Source organism: Mixophyes fleayi, chromosome 4 (assembly GCF_038048845.1).
Source record: "Mixophyes fleayi isolate aMixFle1 chromosome 4, aMixFle1.hap1, whole genome shotgun sequence".
NCBI classification, from domain to species: Eukaryota; Metazoa; Chordata; class Amphibia; order Anura; family Limnodynastidae; genus Mixophyes; species Mixophyes fleayi.
The window spans coordinates 8,265,450-8,287,753 of record NC_134405.1 but is presented as its reverse complement, the minus strand read 5'-3'; the positions used below and the strand labels follow the sequence as shown (position 1 = coordinate 8,287,753).

The 22,304-nt window shown below is 39.3% G+C and overlaps 2 pseudogenes; both read right to left on the bottom strand.

Moving 5' to 3' along the window:
• Positions 1-5,100: 5,100 nt before the first annotated feature.
• LOC142149626 (uncharacterized) lies at positions 5,101-6,297 on the bottom strand (annotated as a pseudogene).
• A 154-nt stretch (positions 6,298-6,451) lies between these two features.
• LOC142149625 (uncharacterized) overlaps positions 6,452-22,304 on the bottom strand; it is an 82,943-nt pseudogene continuing 67,090 nt past the window's right edge.

Genomic DNA, 22,304 nt, shown 5'->3' with positions numbered 1-22,304 from the left:
CCACTCTGTGTCCACCCATCCCCTCTAAAATGAAAGATCTCATGAGCAGAGTGCTCCCTCCTAGTGTTTTTCTTATATAATTATGTTGTTTTGTTGTTTGAATTTATATAATATTGTCACTTTTTTACTTGTTTTTTTGTCATTGTGTTGTATGTTCTAACCTCCTGTGTGCAACGCTACATATCCCTTGTGGTGCCTTATAAATAAAAGATAATAATAATTGAAAAGAAAGAGTGACCATGAAAGGGCATAATTGGCCAACATAATACAGCAAAGAACACAGAGGTGATATAAATGATACACACAGCTGACATCTCTAATATAATGTGAAGAGGGCTGTTATAACATAAATGTGAGTGACCACTAGAGGGAGCAGCTAGTGGATTGTGTAAAGTTACTTGGATGCATAGAACTGAGCAGATGATGTCTGCAGCCTTATAACGTGCTGCACCTATCTAGGATTATGCACCTTGTGAGTTATAAGGATATTAGAAGTCACCAAGGTGATCTACAACAATATAAGGGCACAATGCTGAAAGCAGGATACTTTTATACAAGACATATAAATCCTAGATGACTACTAATATCCTTAATAACATACAGTACATTTACATATTAGTACCACTTGTATATTATATTCACATCACACTCTCCTTCCCCCTCACAACTCTTTCCCTCGGGAGAACCACAAACATGAGGGAGCACAGACATTTAACTTGGGCTTCATCTGAAATCATCTCTCAGCAGAGTGTAAAGATACCAGGGATGATATCCACCAGTGGGTTCTCTAATCACTGGGGCACAACTCTAAATGGTTGAAAGAAGTTGATTTTTATTTTAAAATTCACACAACACAGTGAATAGTTCCAGATTCCAGGAAGTCAATAACCCCAAAGCTTACAGAAGGCTCTGGGAAATACCCGCTAAATGTCTGTATCACTCATCTGTTTGACTTAGTGGGATGTAGCAGCTAAAAAGTCTGTGACAGCAATATGAGGTAACGACCAAGTCTATTGTTCTTTGTCATAATAGGATATAACTCCGTGTCTCACAGCCTGGCATACTGACTCACACCGTGGGCTAAACTGATGATGGAAAGAACAAACTGATGGAACCTGAATTCTTGCTCAGCCTTCCAATGAAGTAGCCCACTCTCAGTATACACCCTACCTTTATACCCTGCTGTAGTAATCTTCCCCATAGTGACCTATATGGTGCCATGATGTCGGGGCTGACTTGGGGACATGTTTGTCCTATCTGTCCCCACACAATAGGGCTCACTGAGAATATAATCAAACTACCTCCCAACCAGCACAATCTGAAAAGCTTGTTATGTCCCAGGGATTAAACAATAAACCCAGATTATCTATGGCTCACACCTGGCTGTATATTCAAGAACCCCTAGGTAGATTATACGCAAATATAAACATTGAAATACACAGATAACTAACTTTTACAACACAATATTTCATGTATTATGTTTCCTTTAAACAAATGTAAATAATCTTGTGCACATACACCAAGTAATTACGCTGCTGCACAGTGTATGAATATTTTGCAGTTATACACAAAAGAAAGGGGATATTTAGAATTGTCTTTTGTGGTTCTCCAGTGGGGTCACCCTGCTTCCTCCACAGAGAGCATAGCCATCTTGGTTGTGGCATTTATTATAGACTTTACCACCTCTGTCCAATACACTTCAACTCCTGGTGATAGATTTAGAGATGACAGGATGCAGATCAATATTCCCTCTATGGGGAACGGCCAAACACTATTTATTGGGATCCCCGGCACATGGATACATAGAATCCGCTACTGTCTAATGATTGTGGTCACAGTTCAGCACTGCAGCCGTCCATTTCTATGACAGCAAAACATTCATAACCCTGTATGACCCAGACCAGCACTTCCTAATGACATATTATTAAAAATATAGATTTATATTGAAGCGTAATATTAAACGTCAGACCAAGACCAATCTAAACATGTGTGATATGTGGGCGTGAAAGGGTTAATTAAAACAAAACTACCTAATCTATCTAGGAATAAAAAAATGGAAAAAGGTGAAATAAATTCTAATCAGAGTCATCATTTACAGTTCACCTCATGCCGCCCCCTGCACCCAAATCCACACATATACACTGACACCTAAGTACTGTTAACCCAATCAACTTCTTATTGTTATTAAAACAACTATTTTCTCCTATGGCTGCATTGTCCTGCCCTAATCAGGCTGCCTATTTCTACAGCAAAATACTTACTTCAGCCCTAGACAATAAAGCTCCAGCTACCACATACAGTCTCTGATGATACAGCCTCCATCTCCAACTACTGCCCTATTTCTCTCCTCCCATTTGTCTCCAAACTACTTGAGCTATTAGTGTACAAACCCCTATCTCACCTTCTCTCCTCTCACTCCATTCTTGACTCTCTGCAGTCAGGGTTCCACTCCCAAGATTCCACTGTAACAGCTCTCACAAAAGTGATTATTGATCTACTAACTGCAAAGTCTAAGGCGAAAATTTATCAAGCTGTGAGTTTCCGTCAGATTTAAAAAGTGGAGATGTTGCCCATAGCAACCACTCAGATTCTATCTATCAATTTCTGGAATGTAATAAATAGAAAGCTGCTGCTACAAGACTGATCTTCCTCTCTCACCGATCCACATCTGCTGCACCACTTTCCGTCTCTACATTGGATCCTTGTGTCCTCCAGAATCCAGTTCAAATTACTCACCTTTATCTACACCACCTCTCACTCCCACCTACAAGACTTCTCCCGTGTTGAGCCCCACTTATGGAATTTCTATAATTCTATACCCTTTATTTTCATGTCTGCATGTATTTTGTCTGCCTTGTATGTCCCTGTTATATCTATGTCCTGTCTTCTGTACTGTACTGCACATGCTAATGGCAGACTGGAAAATAATCATAATTACAAAAAAAAGAACTATGGGGTGTACTGTGTTTAATTGCTGTTAGTCCAGATAATAAAACTTTAAATCCTTTACATGTCATATGAGTTAGAAATCTTTAATAGATGTACTAAACTAAAGTCAATACAGTATTATTTGGTTGTTAATTACTTTACATTAATTAGTATAGGCATAGGATTTTTTGAGGAATTAAATATTTGCGCTAAATTATGTTTTTTTTTTGCGACATATCACAGTTGCAAACATTTGCTTCATCCATTTATTCAACAACAGATTTAGAGTGATTTTAATTTTTTCACATAAGATGCCATGACAACACATGATCATTAAGAAGATGGCTGACAATGAGCAGACATGACTGTATGAGCATGAGCTGTAATGAATTGCAGTTTCCATAAGTTAAAAAACTTTAAATTATTTGCAGGCCGTCCTATTTATTACCTTTATTATATATACTAAACTAAAGTCAATAAAGTGTACTTTGGTTGTCATCAACTTTACAGTTATAAGGATAGACATGGTCGTGGCATTTTTAAGGAAATAAATGGTTGAGTTAATTTTTTTTGCGACATATAACAGTCACATAGATTTAGTACATTCATTTCTATAATAGAAGGGTAAGAATGATTTCAATTTTGTCAATAAAATGACAGGACAACACATCATTAAGATAATACAGAAAATATGACTGACAATAAACATACATGACTGCATGCGTCTGCTATACAATGAATTATAATTTGCCAAATATCTTGTACATTTTCCTATATGATGTTGACAATTTAACTATATAATGTCGACATTGTAAATCTGTTGGATATGTTATGTGTCAAAATTTCACAGGGCGACATTATGTATGTGTAGATATTAGTTATGTCGACATTACAAGAGTGTAGACATTATAAACGTATCAGCAATATTATGTGTCCACATTTTAGATGTTGAAATTTATAATGTGTAGACATTATTACCGTGTTGACATTATTTTGGTCGACATTATGATTTAGACATTTTACATTCCAAAACTTCTTCAATTTCATTGAAGACATTTCTGCTACATCCCTCTAATACATTTGCTCTATGTTAATAAGGATAACTGGTCTTTGCAGTGTATTTATTATTGGTTCTCATATTGTCAGCATCACACAACCCCTTAAATATCACCTCTGGTTCCATCTTCTAATATGTAGCAGAGTGCACAATATTCATTAATACTGAAAAAAGATGTTAGTTCCATAATCAAAAACAAAAATTCCACATGTATCATGATCTGTTTTTATTCAACATCAAGTGTTATAGAAACAGCCGCCAGTAATATAATGGTAATTACAGATATTGTGTTAGCATTGTTTTTCCGTCTATATGCAGGTCAGCGCTGTATGATCTGCATCTCTAAGAAATACATATGAAGGACCTTTACAAGTAGACTAGGAAGCATTGTCTCCTCCTTGAGGCTTATTTAATAACATGGTGTGAAGAACAAGGATTTGCTATAACCCATAGCAACCAGATATCAGCTATTAGCACTCTAGTATCATCAAAACAACAAAGGAGATGATCTGATTGGTTGTTATGGGATACAGCAACCAAGACAGCAATAGAAAGGTATGAGGGTAATAATAAGGAGATGTAACAGAGACCAATAGGTGCACATGTATTGTGGAACAGGGCAGTGTGCAGTGTTAGTTTAGATATGTTTGGTAGTCATAGCTCTGCCTGTCATAGAAGGAATCCCAGTACTGAGAAGAGCTACTGGAACTCTCTTCTGGATAGAATGTTCTTTATTCTACTAGTTCCTTTACCTGCATGAGCAGAGCAGCTGTATATTACAGAGCTCAGGAAGGGCTGCCCCATTGTCATTGTGTGATTGTGTAGTGCTGCCCTAGAACATTACAGTTAGACCATTCCAGATGGAAAATGCCCCCAAGTCCCCTTGCCAGACCATTATAGTCTTCTCTGACATTAAAATGGCCTTGATGTTATATAAAACACTTGTCAGATTGAAAACAATTAAAGCTGCATATCCCTTATATGCATATTATGATGATACAACCAGATAATTTGTTTATGAAACATATGCTACACTCAGTACCTCAGGGTGACTCCTGCGCATGAATCTTTTGTTGAGTGACAAGTGATTTCCTTTCAATTTAACACTTGCTGCATTAAGACCATTTAAATGTTTTCTCTCCTGTGTGAATCCTCTGATGTACAACAAAACATGAATTATGAGTAAAACACTTTCCACATTCAGAGCATTCAAATAATTTCTCTCCTGTGTGAATCTTCCAATGTTTTTCAAGAGATGACATTTGGGTAAAACATTTGTTACATTCAGAGCATTTAAATAGTTTCTCTCCTTTGTGAATCCTCTGATGTGCAAAAATTTGATTTCTTTGCAAAATACTTGCTACATTCAGATTATTGAATTGGTTTCTCTCCTGTGTGACTCCTACCATGTCTATAACATCTGAATTTTTGGTAAAACACTTGCTTCATTCAGAGCATTTAAATGGTTTCTCTCTTGTGTGAATCCTGTGATGTCTAAGGAGATGTGAGTTTTGGGTAAAAAACTTGCTACATTCAGAGCATTTAAATGGTTTCTCCCCTGTGTGAATCCTCTTATGTGCAACAAGAACTGCATTCTCTGTAAAACACTTGCTACATTCAGAGCATTTAAATGGTTTCTCTCCTGTGTGAATCCTCGTATGTACAACAAGAGTTGAATTATTTGTAAAGCACTTGCTACATTCAGAGCATTTAAATGGTTTCTCCCCTGTGTGAATCCTCTTATGTGCAACAAGAGTTGAATTATTTGTAAAGCACTTGCTACATTCAGAGCATTTAAATTGTTTCTCTACTGCGTGAATCCTCTTATGTACAACAAGATTTGAATTAGTTGTAAAACGCTTGCTACATTCAGAGCATTTAAATGGTTTCTCTTCTGTGTGAATCCTGTGATGACTAAGAAGATGTGACTTTTGGGTAAAACACTTGCTACATTCAGAGCATTTAAATGGTTTCTCTCCTGTGTGAATCCTCTGGTGTAAAAGAAGATGTGAGCTTTTGGTAAAATGCTTGCTACATTCAGAGCATTTAAATGGTTTCTCCCCTGTGTGAATCCTCTTATGTGCAACAAGAGTTGAATTATTTGTAAAGCACTTGCTACATTCAGAGCATTTAAATGGTTTCTCCCCTGTGTGAATCCTCTTATGTACAACAAGAGTTGAATTATCTGTAAAGCACCTGGTACATTCAGAGCATTTAAATGGTTTCACTCCTGTGTGAATCCTGTAATGTGCAATAAGATTTGACTTTGTGGTAAAACACTTGTAGCATTCAGAGCATTTAAATGGTTTCATTTTTGTGTGAGTCCTCTGATGTATGATCAGTTGTGATTTATAAGCAAAACTTTTGTGACATTCAGAGCAGAGATAGGGCTTTTAGCGTATTATTGCTTTGCAACTTATTTGTAGATGGTTTCTTCTGTTCAAAAATGTGTGAATCCGGAAGAGTTTATAAAGAACTTATGTCTGTAGTGTATATGACTTGTAGATGAGGGTATCTTTTTGGAACACGCAGATGTTTAGAGTACAGGGTGCTTTCCAAAACGTCTGTTTTTAGAGTGATCCTGCTCATTAATTCACCTGTAAGAAAAAAAGCATACTTATAGTAAGAAGCCAATGACATTAATGAATGCATTTTAACAGTAGTAGTGTTATATTGTGTAAGGAACACAACAATATTTTGTACACTAACAAACATGACCCAGTCATTGACCATTGTTTTTATTTTTGTGTACTTTGTCAAACAAACATAAATACTTAAAACAAAACTGTGATGGCTTATCTGCACACCTACGCAAAACAAAAACCTGTGAATTATCCGCACATGTGATGAAGTACTCACCACCTTCTCATTATTAAATTAAGTAACTTACATATTTGTTGTAGGTGGTGCTCCTGTGAACAAAATTCACAATAAGTGCACCACTGAATTAAAAGTGTTCAAAATGAGGTAGAAAATCATGTGGCAGCAACTTAAAGGTTGGTCTGTTCCATTACTAGAAAGGTATACCTAAAAAAGTGGCCACTGAGTGCATTTTATATAAATTGGCTCAGGAAACTCTTTGGGCCTTAATCCTAAACAATTGTGCAACAAATTTGCACAAAGACCGAAAACCCTTACTTCATATGATTAAAACACTTAAAAATACTCAGATCAAATTGATCTTAATGGAATATTAATTCCTTAATTTTTTGTTTTTATTTCAATTTCTTAATTATTTGGGAAGGGATTTGCTGCTCCAATAATAAATTACTGTGCAAAAATTAAAACACCCAAAACTTCAAAAAGAAAAAAAATAATTGAAAACAGGCTCCCCAAAAAATATACATTTCATCCAAATAATCATTTAAAAATAAATGTTTTATTAACATCCAAAAATACAATATTAAAGTAAAATCCACCTAATTAAATAAAAAATAGATAAAAGCACCCAACTGCCTTTTAATTATAAAATAAAATAAGAAGGTTAATAATTCCAGTGGTACACACAATGAATTTTTCTCATTCATTAATATTTTCATGAATTGTGTAAAAGTTTCTAATCACGGATATATCCTATACAAAGGAAACTTCACTTCAAGTGCTAATTGCAGGTATTCTTCTGTTAGACTGTTAGGGAGTAAATAATATCCCTCTTACATATCAGAAGCATAGATGGTATCATTCAGCTTTCAAGGCCAATTAAAATCAGTTATACTATATATATATCATAAAACAATAAAGCATTTTTTTATTGTTTTATTTTTTTTATGATATATGTAATATTTCTGCCATGCTGTTTGATATCATACTAGTGGAAATTAATTGATTGTATCACATGTTATCTGTGATAAAAAAAAAGCCATAATTGGTCTGCTCTAAGTTAAAATTTGGTTCAACTGTCAATTCCACATATCTGAAGAAACTGCAGTGTGATTATGCAGGGAAACACGCAAAAGGAATGATTTGTTTGACCAGAAAAGTGTAGCCTGAATGGTCACATATGTCCTTATTGAATTTGGTAAAAGAGAGACCTGGGTCCCGACGTTGCTAATCATACACAGCAAATACACTGAGCCGTGATAAGGTAACAGATGGGGAGCTGTGTTTTATGTGGTGCTGGGGAGACTGAATTATGAAGCACTTCGGGAGGCTGAATATACTAATTGCTGTATACTAAGTAAAACATTGATCTTATTTGCCCCGAAAGCAGCGATCTGGATAACACCATCTATGCCTCTGAGTTATAAGAGGGATGTTATGTTTTCCCTAGTAGTCTAATAGAATAATACCTGCAATTAGCACTTGGAGTGACTTTTCCTTTGAATAGGATATATCTGTGACAAATAATTATTTACACAATTCGTGGAGATACTAATGAATGTGTATACTCTGCTGTGTGCACCAAGAGAAATATTAACCCATTTATTTTATTTTATGAATAAAAGGCAATTGGGTTCTTTTTCTATTTTTTATTTTAATTTTGTATGTTGGATGCTAATAAACATAATTTGTTAACTTATTAATTGGATATGTGGTATATAATTTGGGTAGCCTGTTTGTGCATCTTTTTTTCTTTTTGAAGATAATATAAATGTACATTAATATTTATAATGGTTCATTAATATCTCAACTACACTGCAACTATGTGGGAAAGTAGATACATATAATGTACAGTGTATTATCAGGATATTTAAAGTTCAAGACATGTTAACCCAGCTTCATATTGCTATACAATACTTAATAATGATAATTCAAAGTACTGTAGGATAAACAATGCAAATTAGTGTAATGAAAAAATTATAATTCTGCTAGGTTGCAGTACTAACTATAAAAACATTGTTAAGGTAAAAACGCATCACACATGTATAACACTAAATTATTTACAACATAATATACACAAAAATTTGTTTATGTATCTTCTTAAGCGTAATACACTTACCTTACTCTGAAGATTTCTCCTTCTATCTCTTTCCCTCCTGATCATTCTTACTGATCCATCCTTCCAGCTCTCCAGCCACCAACTCACTAACACAGGGCTGATACTGCCTATTTATAGTCATTCCTCCCCATCTCTCTTCAATAGTTACCAAGATAACCAGAAGGTTCTCAGACTGTTTGTCTCCAGGTCTCTCATGTAAATCTCATTGACATGTAAATGAAATATAAACATTCCTAAGGTCACTGAATAAATAGATAAATTATAATTAGACCTCAGCAGGTGTTAAAATCTTCTAATTAGATCATCACAGTCTCTGACATCCTGTTATGTCAACAAATGGACCTTTTGTCTAGGACTCACCTATTGTCTATGCAGAGAGCGTGAGAGAAAGACCTGTTCTAAATATCAAGAATAATTATATACAGTAATGATCTGCATCTCAGGTACAGATACAATTAATCTGTTGCTAATTGATTTTCTATATAAAAAAACCTCTTATGTTAGTTCCACATTGCAATATATATTAAGCTGACCAACTAACGACCTATTCCTCCACTTCTGGGTCTTAACATGACCAATTGCTATGCTTTCTGTTTGTGTTGTAGCTTATCTGCACTAGGGATGTGCACCAGCCACTTTTGGTGTCTCGTGTTTTGAGTTTTGGATTCGAATTTGCTTGAGGTTTTGGGTTCGGATTTGTTTCGCAAAACACCTGACGAAAGGTTTTGGTTCGGATTTAAGGTTTTGGATTCAGATTTATTTTGAAAAAAACATAAAAAGTGCTAAAAAACTGTTTTGTGTTTTTTTTTCACTCCTACGCTATTATTAAACTCAATAATATTCAATAACAATCATTTCCACAAATTTCCAGTCTATTCTGAACACCTCACAATATTGTTTTTAGGCCAAAAGGTTGCACCGAGGTAGCTTGAGCACATAATGCCAAAAAAAGAGGTACAAGATGGAATTGTTCTGGGCCCTCCCTCCCACCCCTCGCGAGATTCGACGCGAGACTTGGACGACAGAGCCTCGTTTTCATTTTTTTTGCCCGCCGGAAATATCCGAACAGTGCTCGGATCCCTTTCGGAATCCGAGCCCGCTCATCTCTAATCTGCACGCAGCATATATATATATATATATATATATATATATATATGGAAAACTGTGTGAAACTTGTAAGAGATTCACTAATATTATGGTAAAAACAATAAGCTATAGCAAGTTAGATTAATACTTAAATGAAAACTGTGAACATACATAGCTGTGATATATCTACACAGGAGATAATGGACTTGTCACCTAATCATTAGTAATGAAGCAATTTACAGGTTTAGATGTGGGTGGGGCTCCCCTCAACCAAATAGACAATTAGTCCACTAAAGTAGAAAAAGTGGTCAAAAACTAAACACTTGTAAAATACTAATCTTTATTGTATACTAACTTAACACTATATGTTTTTTTACAATAACTCCAGCAGTGAAATATAAAATTAACATGTGATTTAAAATGCAAAGATTGCTGTGAATCCTCTATATAGTCTTTGGACTTTAAAGTACATAATCATCTGTATTAATAAACATATCATATTATAAAGAGAACTGGGTGTGGGGTTTAGTATGAAGCCATGTTACGTTCTTTATCCCCATCACCATATGATGGCCCTTTAATATTTTTTTCCAGGTAAGTTAACAATTGTCCTTTATATTTGTTTATTGAGATAATTCACAGGTGCTTCCTGGTATAAGCAGATATATCTGTCTGTTGTTAGTATTATTCAGTTTAAAGCACAAATGTATTATCCTCAGCGGATAGAGAAATCACATAAATATAAATACCAGTGGGTTATCCCAGTTTATCTCATGTTTATGTCTTATTTTATATGTCTCTCTATGAGGTGCTCTCCCAGAACAACGTGTTACTATTACAGGGAGGAAAGGGGATATAATTCTGTATTGGAGACGCTCTCATTCCACACTGATGTCGTAGCATAGAGACATTTACATCCCTATTTTTATTTATATCTATTAAAAGTATATTTTATTTGTCAGACCATTCTCTTACCAAGTTATATATTAAACTTTTAATGAAAGTGTGATCAGTAGTAATAGAAGAAATGTGTAAGAATATAAAACAGAGGAAAGGACGTCACCCCTTAGGTGCTCATTACCTAATTATTGTGTTCTATAGTTCTTCCACTATGTTGTATCAATTTTCACTGTTCACCTACTGAACAATTACCTCTCCCCTGTGTACTATTACCTCTTCTGTGTACTATTACCTCTTCTGTGTACTATTACCTCTTCTGTGTACTATTACCTCTCCTGTGTACTATTACCTCTCCCCTGTGTACTATTACCTCTCCCCTGTGTACTATTACCTCTTCTGTGTACTATTACCTCTCCTGCGTACTATTACCTCTCCTGTGTACTATTACCTCTCCTGTGTACTATTACCTCTCCTGTGTACTATTACCTCTTCTGTGTACTATTACCTCTCCTGTGTACTATTACCTCTTCTGTGTACTATTACCTCTCCTGTGTACTATTACCTCTCCCCTGTGTACTATTACCTCTTCTGTGTACTATTACCTCTCCTGTGTACTATTACCTCTCCCCTGTGTACTATTACCTCTTCTGTGTACTATTACCTCTCCTGTGTTTTATTACCTCTCCTGTGTACTATTACCTCTCCCCTGTGTACTATTACCTCTTATGTGTACTATTACCTCTCCTCTGTGTACTATTACCTCTCCTGTGTACTTTTACCTCTCCCGTGTACTATTTCCTCTCCTGTGTACTATTACCTCTCCTGTGTACTATTACCTCTCCTGAGTACTATTACCTCTCCTTTGTACTATTACCTCCCCCCTGTGTACTATTACCTCCCCTTTGTACTTATACCTCCCCTGTGTACTATTACCTCTCCTCTGTGTTCTATTACCTCTACCATGTGTACTATTACCACTCCTGTGTACTATTACCTCCCCTTTGTACTTGTACCTCCCCTGTGTACTATTACCTCTCCTCTGTGTACTATTACCTCTACCATGTGTGCTATTACCACTCCTGTGTACTATTACCTCTCATGTGTATTATTACCTCTTCCCTGTGTACTATTACTTCCCCTTTGTACTTGTACCTCCCCTGTGTACTATTACCTCTCCTCTGTGTACTATTACCTCTGCCATGTGTACTATTACCTCCCCTGTGTACTATTACCACCCCTGTGTACTATTACCTCCCCTGTGTACTATTACCTGCCCTGTGTACTATTACCTCTCCCCTGGTATCACTCAGAATAGACAGTTCTGCTTGTGAAATTACTCACCTTCTCATCTTTCATAGACTAGATCACATACTGCAGCAGATATTTGAATAAAACTGACTTAAAAAAACAATGCTTTTGATATACAGATATACAACACAACAAGACAATAAAACATTTAATAACATACAGTATATATACACCAATATATTTCAGTCACAAATGAACACTTCATTTGAGCTAATGGTTGAAATTATCTATCATATGCATATAAGCATATGAAAGAGAGCACACGCAGCTGACAACCCTCATAAAATGTGAAGAGTGTCGTTATGGCACAAATAGTGAGTAACCACTAGGGGGTGCAGCTAGAGGATTGTGGCACAATGGAAGTATAATACTTTCATGTAAGACATATAAAGCCAAAGTGACTACTAATACCCATATTACAGACAAATTATACAGCGACGAATAAAAGTCCCAAAATTCAAATATTATTTTATGAGGTCAGTAAATATGCCTCGTTGGAATTTGATGAATCCAAGTTTCTACAACCTTCTTTGATCTAAGCTTGTTGACTCACATTAGTAAGCTTGGATTGCTTTATCATAGAAGTCTACTGTGTATATTTAAGGTTAATGGCAGCCGTTTTGGAAAGTAGAGTGTTACGTTTGTTAAAAAAAGGTCAACAGAAGGACTGGATGAGCAGTGATCCAATTTGGTTCCCTAAATTTGACATTTTTAAGGTTGAAATTATTCTAGGGCATTGATGTTGCCCTTGTGATAGACCTCAAATGTAGCTTTGTGCAATTCTCAGAGTATCTCTGGTGGTAAGAACCGATTGTCATGATAAACTCTTCCCCTCCAAACATCTCTGACCTCATCAAGAGATAGACGACACCTCAACCACAGTGCTCTACTTCTGACCTTCTACTCTCTCCCGCTCTATAAACCTTTTTCCACTCCCATCTTTAAGACTTCTCCCAATCTGCTTCCAACCAATGGAATTCCTTTCAAAACTCATCTCTTCAAGCTTGCCTACCACACTCCCTCCTAGACCATCATGTCCACTCCAACTATTTCCTCTGTCGACCTCATCCACTCATGTCCTATCTGCATCAACTGTCTCTCATTACTCCCTCTCTCTAGAATGTAAGCTATCATGGGCAGGGTCCTTTATTCCCTAAACCTCATGTCTGTCAATCTCATATGACTCTGATATGGCAAAGTCTTCTGCTGTTTGTTCACTCTCATACATGGAACTCATACTTGTATCCATACTAGCCGTATGCCAGCTCATGAGTATCCATGTACATGTTGTTATACTTAATTGTATTTATGTATATGTTAATATGTTTATTATATTCATGTTTTTCATATCTGTAAGATGTATGTTATATTTGTAAGCTGATTGTCCAGCACTATGGGATCTGTGGTGAACTATATATAAACAATGATGATGAAGATGAGGAATGTCGTCAGAAGTATTAAAATGAAAGAAGTCTTTGATGGAGGCTTCAATATCGAGAGCTAAAGATCAAATTAGAAGCAGTGATTAATCCAACCGCATTCAGTATTGTTGTGGGACGTTAATGAAATAAACCGATCAGAAAATCCCTCATAATGTGTCCATAAAATTGGAACAATCTATGGGAAGGTTGTCCATAATGGGCATTGCTATATGGGAGTGGTGGGTACAGAATAGTTATTATTTTTTTTATTTTTTTTATGCAAATAATGCAGCTCAAGTAGGGCAGTAATTTTATGCAATGCCCTGGAGGTGGTCCTAGGGTATTAGAGCTGATGTATATGTATATATATATATATATAATGGATAGATGTGTGTTAAGTTTACTTCATTAGCCACCATTACACAGTGAGTTGTTGTCTCTCTGGATGACCGGAGACAAGGAAAGTCAGCAGCTAGCAGGGAATACTGTCTATGTTTTCTTTTACTCAGCAATTGCTGATTGTCAGTAAGACCCTGTGCCTGATTCATCAAGTCATGCAAACTGAGAGCAATATGCGCTTTAATTTAAAACACCCAGTAATCGGTTCTGCAGATTCCTGAACTATTCCACTCTGAACCACATTTGCAATGTAAGCTCTATTTTGAGCAGGGTCCTCTATAATCTTTATTTTCATGTCTGCATGTATTTTGTCTACCTTGTATGTCCCTGTTTTATGTATGTCCTGTTTTCCCTACTGTACGGCACTGCGGAGCACTCTGATGCCTTATAAATCTAAGACAATAATATATATGTTTGTTATGGCATCACAGTGTTCTAACACAGTTAATAGCGGACTGGAAAATAATTATAATTACAAATAAAATAACTATGGGGTGTACAGTGTTTCATTGCTGTTAGTCCAAATAATAAAACTTTACATTCTTTACAGGTCATATGAGTTAGAAATATTTAATAGATGTACTAAACTAAAGTCAATACAGTATTCTTTGGTTGTCAATTACTTTACAGTAATTAGAGCAGGCATAGGATTTTTATTGTAATTAAATGGTTGCACTAAATTATGTTTTGTTGCTGTGACATATCACAGTTGTAAACATTTGCTTCATCCATTTATTCAACAACAGGGTTATAATGATTTTAATTTTGTCACATAAGATGCCATGACAACACATGATCATTAAGAAGATGGCTGACAATGAGCAGACATGACTGTATGAGCATCAGCTGTAATGAATTGTAGTTTGCAAAACAACTTGCACATTTTCCTATAAGTTAAAAACTTTAAATTATTTGCAGGCCGTCCTAGTTATTACCATTATTATATGTACTAAACTAGAGTCAATAAAGTCTTCTTTGGTTGTCATCTACTTTACAGTTATAAGGATAGGCATGGTCGTGGTATTTTAGAGGATATAAATGGTTGTGGTAATTTGTTTTTGCGACATATAACACACACATAGATATAGTGCATTCATTTCTACAATAGAAGGAATAGAATGATTTTAATTTTGTCAATAAAATACCAGGACAACACATCATTAAGATAATACAGAAAACATGACTGACAATAAACATACATGACTGCATGCGTCTGTTATACAATGAATTGTATTTTGCCAAATATCTTGTACATTTTCCTTTATGATGTTGACAATTTAACTATATAATGTCAACATTGTAGACCTGTTGGACATGTTATGTGTCAAAATTTCACAGGGCGACATTATGTATGTGTAGATATTAGTTATGTCGACATTACAAGAGTGTAGACATTACAAACCTGTCAGCGATGTTATGTGTCCACATTTTAGATGTCGACATTTTGGATGTGTAGACATAATGTATGTGTCACTCACCGGACCGTGAGTGCCTCTTCCCGGACATTTAGGAACCGTGGTCGTCCACCATCCTGAGGGTCTGCGCATGCGCAGCCCTTTTCTATACTTCAGTGTATACCCCTTTAACTCAATTGGCAGATCAGGCAACCTCCCTATATTAAGCACCTGTGGTCAACACCACGTTGCCTGATCTTGGAGTCTCATTCCTCATGAGTCTCTGAAGGTGTTCCTGTATTCCTCGTGTATTCAGCGCTGCTGATTCCTGTGGTTTCCAAGCCACTTCTATTCCTGTGGTTCCCATACCACTTCTACCATCAACTGTATCATCAGGACTGTTTGCTGATTCCTATCCGCTGCCTCCGTGCACTACAGTCTTCTATACCACTTCTACCATCAACTGTATCATCGTGACTGCCAGCTGACTACTATCCGCTGCCTCCGTGCACTACAGCCTCCTGCTTGCAACTCGCCTGTGTTCATCATCGTGACTGCCAGCTGACTACTATCCGCTGCCTCCGTGCGCTACAGTCTCCTGCTTGCAACTCGCCTGTGTTCAACATCGTGACTGCCAGCTGATTACTATCCGCTGCCTCCGTGCTCTACAGTCTCATCTCATCTTTGCTGTGACTTCCTCGAGACTGCCGCTTTCATTACCATCTGCTACACTTCGTGATCTACAGCTCCTGCCCTGCGCTGCACTCCTGTTTCCCATCGCTGTTGGTTCCTGTGGTTGCTACTGGTTACCTCCGTGTGCCGCTGAGTCCTGCCGCTGTGGTCAGCGCTATCGTCCATCTCCTGCTGATCCACTCTCCACGCCTTCACGTGTTCCACTGGTCTCTACCCTCCTGTCAGCATTGGATTTGTATCTCATCTACTACCCTCTGCTGGATCATCTCCATTCTCCTGGGTTCCCTATGAGTCCAGTTCCACGTGTTGCTGACTCCTGTGGATTCGTGTCCCTGCCGGTCTACTCACCTGTGCGCTGCACCTGCTAGACCGCTGCCTCACCTATCCAGGGACTTCCTATCCAGTCGGTCTCCAGCCGCTCAGGTACCGCTGCAATCCCATCTGACTGCTACTGCTGAACCACGGTATGCATACTTCTCATTGACTGTGCTGTGTATTGCATATCTTGCTGGACTGTGTTTGGTTCTCTCTGGAGTCTGCTATCCGCTGAGTCTATTGCCATCATTGACTGTGTTATCATTGTGCTGGACTACTTCAAGAGACTTTCTAGATTGCAGACCTGCTCAGTCATTTATATCCATATATATATCTATATTGTGCATATTACTGTGGATCGTGTATAAGGTGCCTGTGTATATCCTGTGTTGCAGTCTTCCCCTGTGCACCTCCTCACATATATATTCAGTGGTACAACTTGCTGATGTCAGACCACTGATCCCTGTTTCCGGTATCACCTGTTCCATCATTCTCTCACATAGCAGTGGTACAACTTGCTACCGCAGATCACTGACTACCTGGATACCTCCACTTGGATTCCATTCCTTCACTCAGACAGCGGTGCAACTTGCTACCCGCAGACCGCTGACTCTCATCACCTCCTTGTTTCTGTTGGACATTCCTCCTCACTATAGCAGTGGTACAACTTGCTATCGCAGACCACTGACTACCTTCACGTGTCCTTGTCCATACAGTTCCTTGTGTATTATTACCTCATTATTACCAGTGTTGCTAGTCATAGACTTTCCTGAGCATCTCATCGGCCATCATTTCATGTTCCGTGATCACCCAGCTACCAGAGTACTCTATTACCATCTACATTGCTCTGGTAAGCCTACCATCTGGTGATCCCTGGGTAAAGACTCCTAGTGCCCGTGACAGTAAGATCAGGCCATGACAGACCCAGATGCGGAACCTACCGCCAAAGAGATGCTGCAACATCTGGTTAGCCGTGTGGAACAACAGGATGCCCGCCAACAGCTGTTACTTCAGTGTTATCAGTCATTAACCTCCCAAGGAACATCTGGACAGACTGTGACAGCTACTACTGAAGCTCCTGTGCTTTCCTCCGTTTCCCCATTGCCATCCCAGGTGTCTACAGCTTCCACGCTTCACCTGCCTACTCCGTCAAAGTACGATGGAGACCCCAAAACTTGTAGGGGTTTCCTTAACCAATGTTCAGTCCATTTTGAGCTCCAACCTCAAAATTTTTCTACCCATCGTTCCAGAGTGGCCTATCTTATCTCTTTGTTTTCAGGACAAGCCCTGGCTTGGGCCTCCCCTCTGTGGGAGAGGAACGATCCAATATTACAAGATAGTGCCAAATTCATTTCTACATTTCGAAGTGTGTTCGATGAACCAGGTCGTGTGACCTCCGCTGCTTCCAGCATCCTCCGTCTGCGACAAGGATCTCATACTGTAGGCCAGTACGTCATTCAATTTAGGATCTTAGCCTCTGAACTTCAGTGGAACACTGAAGCCCTAGTTGCCGCCTTCTGGCAGGGGCTTTCCGATAAAATTAAAGATGCACTGACTACTCAAGAGCTTCCTTCGTCACTTGAAGATTTGATCTCTCTATGCCATCGTGTTGATATGAGATTTCGTGAAAGAGAGGCTGAGAGAACGACTTCTGCTAAAGCACCTCTTCGCTCTAACCCTCAATTTCGTCCAGTGTCACCTGCTGTGATTCCCATGGAGATAGGACGTTCCAAGTTATCTTCTGAGGAGAGGAAACGAAGAGTCAAGAATAGACTCTGTATCTATTGTGCTGATTCCACTCATGTCCTCAGCTCCTGCCCTAAAAGATCGGGAAATGCCAGGCCCTAACTAGTTCTGGAGAGGTGAAGTTAGGGTCCCTGGAGTCCTCTCCATCGTCTATGAAATCTAAAGTCTGCGCTTTTGATGTGACTATTTCCTTTGCTACCAAAACCTTTGAGTCACAGGCATTGATTGATTCCGGAGCAGCAGGAAATTTTATTTCCAAATCGTTAGTAAATCAATGGTCTCTACCAGTGATTACCTTAAAAACTCCCATTACTGTGACGGCTATCGATGGATCACGTCTCATCAACGGTCTCATCACCCAGAGTACGTCTCCAGTAACCCTTCAGATTGGTGCTCTGCATCATGAAGAGATATCGTTTTTAATTCTTCCTGTGACGACAAGTCCGATTGTCCTAGGCCTTCCATGGCTTCAGTGTCACTCTCCCCAGATTGACTGGCGCACCCCTCAAGTCACGTCTTGGGGGTCTGAATGTCACCATCATTGCCTTTCCCAAGTCATTCCTCTCAAGGTACAGCAAGCTTCCATCTCAGCTATTTCACCGGGACTCCCTCCTCAATATGCTTCATTTACCGATGTTTTTGATAAAGCTCAGTCTGAACGTCTTCCTCCTCATCGTTCTTGGGATTGTCCGATTGATCTTCTTCCTGGCAAGACTCCTCCCAGGGGCCGGGTCTATCCACTCTCGTTACCTGAAACTCAAGCTACATCTGAATATATACGGGAGAACCTCCAGCGTGGGTTCATTCGACCTTCCACCTCGCCCGCTGGAGCTGGGTTCTTCTTTGTCAAAAAGAAGGATGGATCATTACGCCCTTGTATAGATTTTCCTGGACTCAATGCCATTACTATCAAGAATCGGTATCCCATTCCGTTGATCACCGAGCTATTTGACCGCATCAAGGGAGCCCGTATTTTTACTAAGTTGGATCTTCGTGGTGCCTACAATTTAATCAGAATCCGTTCCGGTGACGAATGGAAGACAGCGTTTAACACCAGAGACGGGCATTACGAATATCTGGTAATGCCTTTCGGGCTATGTAATGCCCCCGCTGTTTTTCAGGGCTTCATCAATGAGATTTTTCGGGACTTATTATATGTATGTGTCGTCGTCTACCTGGACGACATATTGATTTTTTCACAGGACCTGCCTTCTCACCACCAACATGTGGCAGAAGTCCTCTCCAGGCTACGGAAAAATTCATTGTTCTGTAAATTAGAAAAATGTTCATTCGAATTACCCCAGATTCCATTCTTGGGGTATATTGTTTCCGGAGTTGGTCTGAAGATGGATCCTGACAAAGTAAATGCTGTACTACATTGGCCCCAGCCAACTACTCTTCGTGCGATCCAGCGTTTTTTAGGTTTTGCCAATTACTATAGACGCTTCATTCAAGACTTTTCTTCCATTGCATCTCCTATTGTGGCCCTGACTCGAAAAGGGGCTAATCCTAAGCAATGGTCAACTGAGGCTATTCAAGCCTTTCAAACATTAAAAGAATCCTTCTCTTCGGCTCCAATCCTTCGTCAGCCTGATGTGACACTCCCCTTCTTCCTAGAAGTAGATGCCTCTAATGTGGGCTTAGGAGCTATTCTCTCCCAACGCTCGGAACAGCAAAAATTCCACCCTTGTGCCTTCTATTCTCGGGGTCTCCTACCCGCAGAGAAGAATTATACCATCGGAGACAAGGAATTACTGGCTATCAAAGCCGCATTAGAGGAATGGAGATACTTGTTGGAGGGAGCTCGCCATCCGGTGACGATCTTCACGGATCATAAGAACTTGTCATATCTCCAGTCTGCCCAATGCTTGAATCCTCGTCAAGCAAGATGGTCTCTTTTCTTTTCCCGTTTTGAATTAATAATTACCTTCAAACCAGCTGCCAAGAACAAAAAAGCTGATGCCTTATCTAGAGCCTTTGTTACGTCCTCTGATATAGAAGAGGTTTCCAACCATACCATTCTTGACCCCAAATGTATCTCACTGGCTGCTTCATCCACCAAAACGCTACCATTTGGGAAGACCCTCGTGCCTCCTACTCTAAGGAGGAAAATCCTTTCGTGGTTCCATGCCTCTCGTTTTTCTGGACACGCCGGTGAACACAAGACTTTTGAGATCCTCTCTCGAAGTTACTGGTGGCCTTCAATGAGGAGAGACGTCAAAGAGTTCATTGCTTCCTGTGAATTATGTTCGCAATTCAAATCCTCCCGCAGAACCCCAGCAGGGTTGCTGCGACCACTACCCATTCCGTCCAAACCATGGACCCATATTAGTATGGATTTCGTTACTGACTTACCACCTAGTAAGAACCATAACACTATTTGGGTGGTAGTGGACAGATTTTCGAAGATGGCTCATTTCATCCCTCTGTCTGGTTTGCCTTCCTCGTCTATCCTGGCTGAACATTTCATTAAAGAGATCTTCCGTATCCATGGATGTCCATCTGAGATTGTGTCTGATAGAGGAGTACAATTCGTGTCCAGATTCTGGCGAGCCCTTTGTAAAACCTTGGGCATACGATTAGCACTCTCATCTTCTTACCATCCGCAATCCAATGGACAAACCGAACGTGTCAATCAAGATCTTGAGACTTTTATAAGGATATTTTCATCAGCCAATCAAGACAACTGGGTAGAGTTACTCCCTTGGGCTGAGTTTGCCCATAACAACATGTACCATGAGTCATCATCCAAAACTCCATTTTTTGTGGTCTACGGTCACCATCCGTCTTTTCCGGAATTTCCTGCCCTCCCGCCCACCCAAGTTCCTGCGGTGGAAACTGTTTGTCAGACCTTTAAAAATATCTGGTCTCAGGTCAGAACCTGTTTAAAGAAGACATCTGTCAAATATAAATCTTTCGCTGATAAGAAGAGGCGGGCTATTCCACCACTAAAAATTGGAGATCGTGTCTGGTTATCCACAAAAAATATTCGTTTGAAGGTTCCATCCATGAAATTCGCCCCTCGTTTTATTGGTCCATATAGGATCATTCAAGTTATCAATCCAGTATGTGTGAAACTCCTTCTTCCTAAGAGTCTTCGGATTTCTAATGCCTTCCATGTATCTTTGCTCAAACCTCTTATTATCAACCGTTTTTCAACTCCTCCCTCAGCTCCGCAGCCAGTTCAAGTTCATCAGGAGGAGGATTTTGAGATTACCGAGGTACTAGATGCAAAAATTTCGCGAGGAGTCCTCCACTTCCTCGTTCATTGGAAGGGCTTTGGTCCTGAGGAGCGCTCTTGGATCAAAGCTGAAGATCTTAATGCTCCTGCCCTTTTGAAGAAGTTTTACTCCAAAAATCCGGACAAGCCCGGTTCCAGGCGTTCTGTGCCCACCTTTAAAAGGGGGGGTACTGTCACTCACCGGACCGTGAGTGCCTCTTCCCGGACATTTAGGAACCGTGGTCGTCCACCATCCTGAGGGTCTGCGCATGCGCAGCCCTTTTCTATACTTCAGTGTATACCCCTTTAACTCAATTGGCAGATCAGGCAACCTCCCTATATTAAGCACCTGTGGTCAACACCACGTTGCCTGATCTTGGAGTCTCATTCCTCATGAGTCTCTGAAGGTGTTCCTGTATTCCTCGTGTATTCAGCGCTGCTGATTCCTGTGGTTTCCAAGCCACTTCTATTCCTGTGGTTCCCATACCACTTCTACCATCAACTGTATCATCAGGACTGTTTGCTGATTCCTATCCGCTGCCTCCGTGCACTACAGTCTTCTATACCACTTCTACCATCAACTGTATCATCGTGACTGCCAGCTGACTACTATCCGCTGCCTCCGTGCACTACAGCCTCCTGCTTGCAACTCGCCTGTGTTCATCATCGTGACTGCCAGCTGACTACTATCCGCTGCCTCCGTGCGCTACAGTCTCCTGCTTGCAACTCGCCTGTGTTCAACATCGTGACTGCCAGCTGATTACTATCCGCTGCCTCCGTGCTCTACAGTCTCATCTCATCTTTGCTGTGACTTCCTCGAGACTGCCGCTTTCATTACCATCTGCTACACTTCGTGATCTACAGCTCCTGCCCTGCGCTGCACTCCTGTTTCCCATCG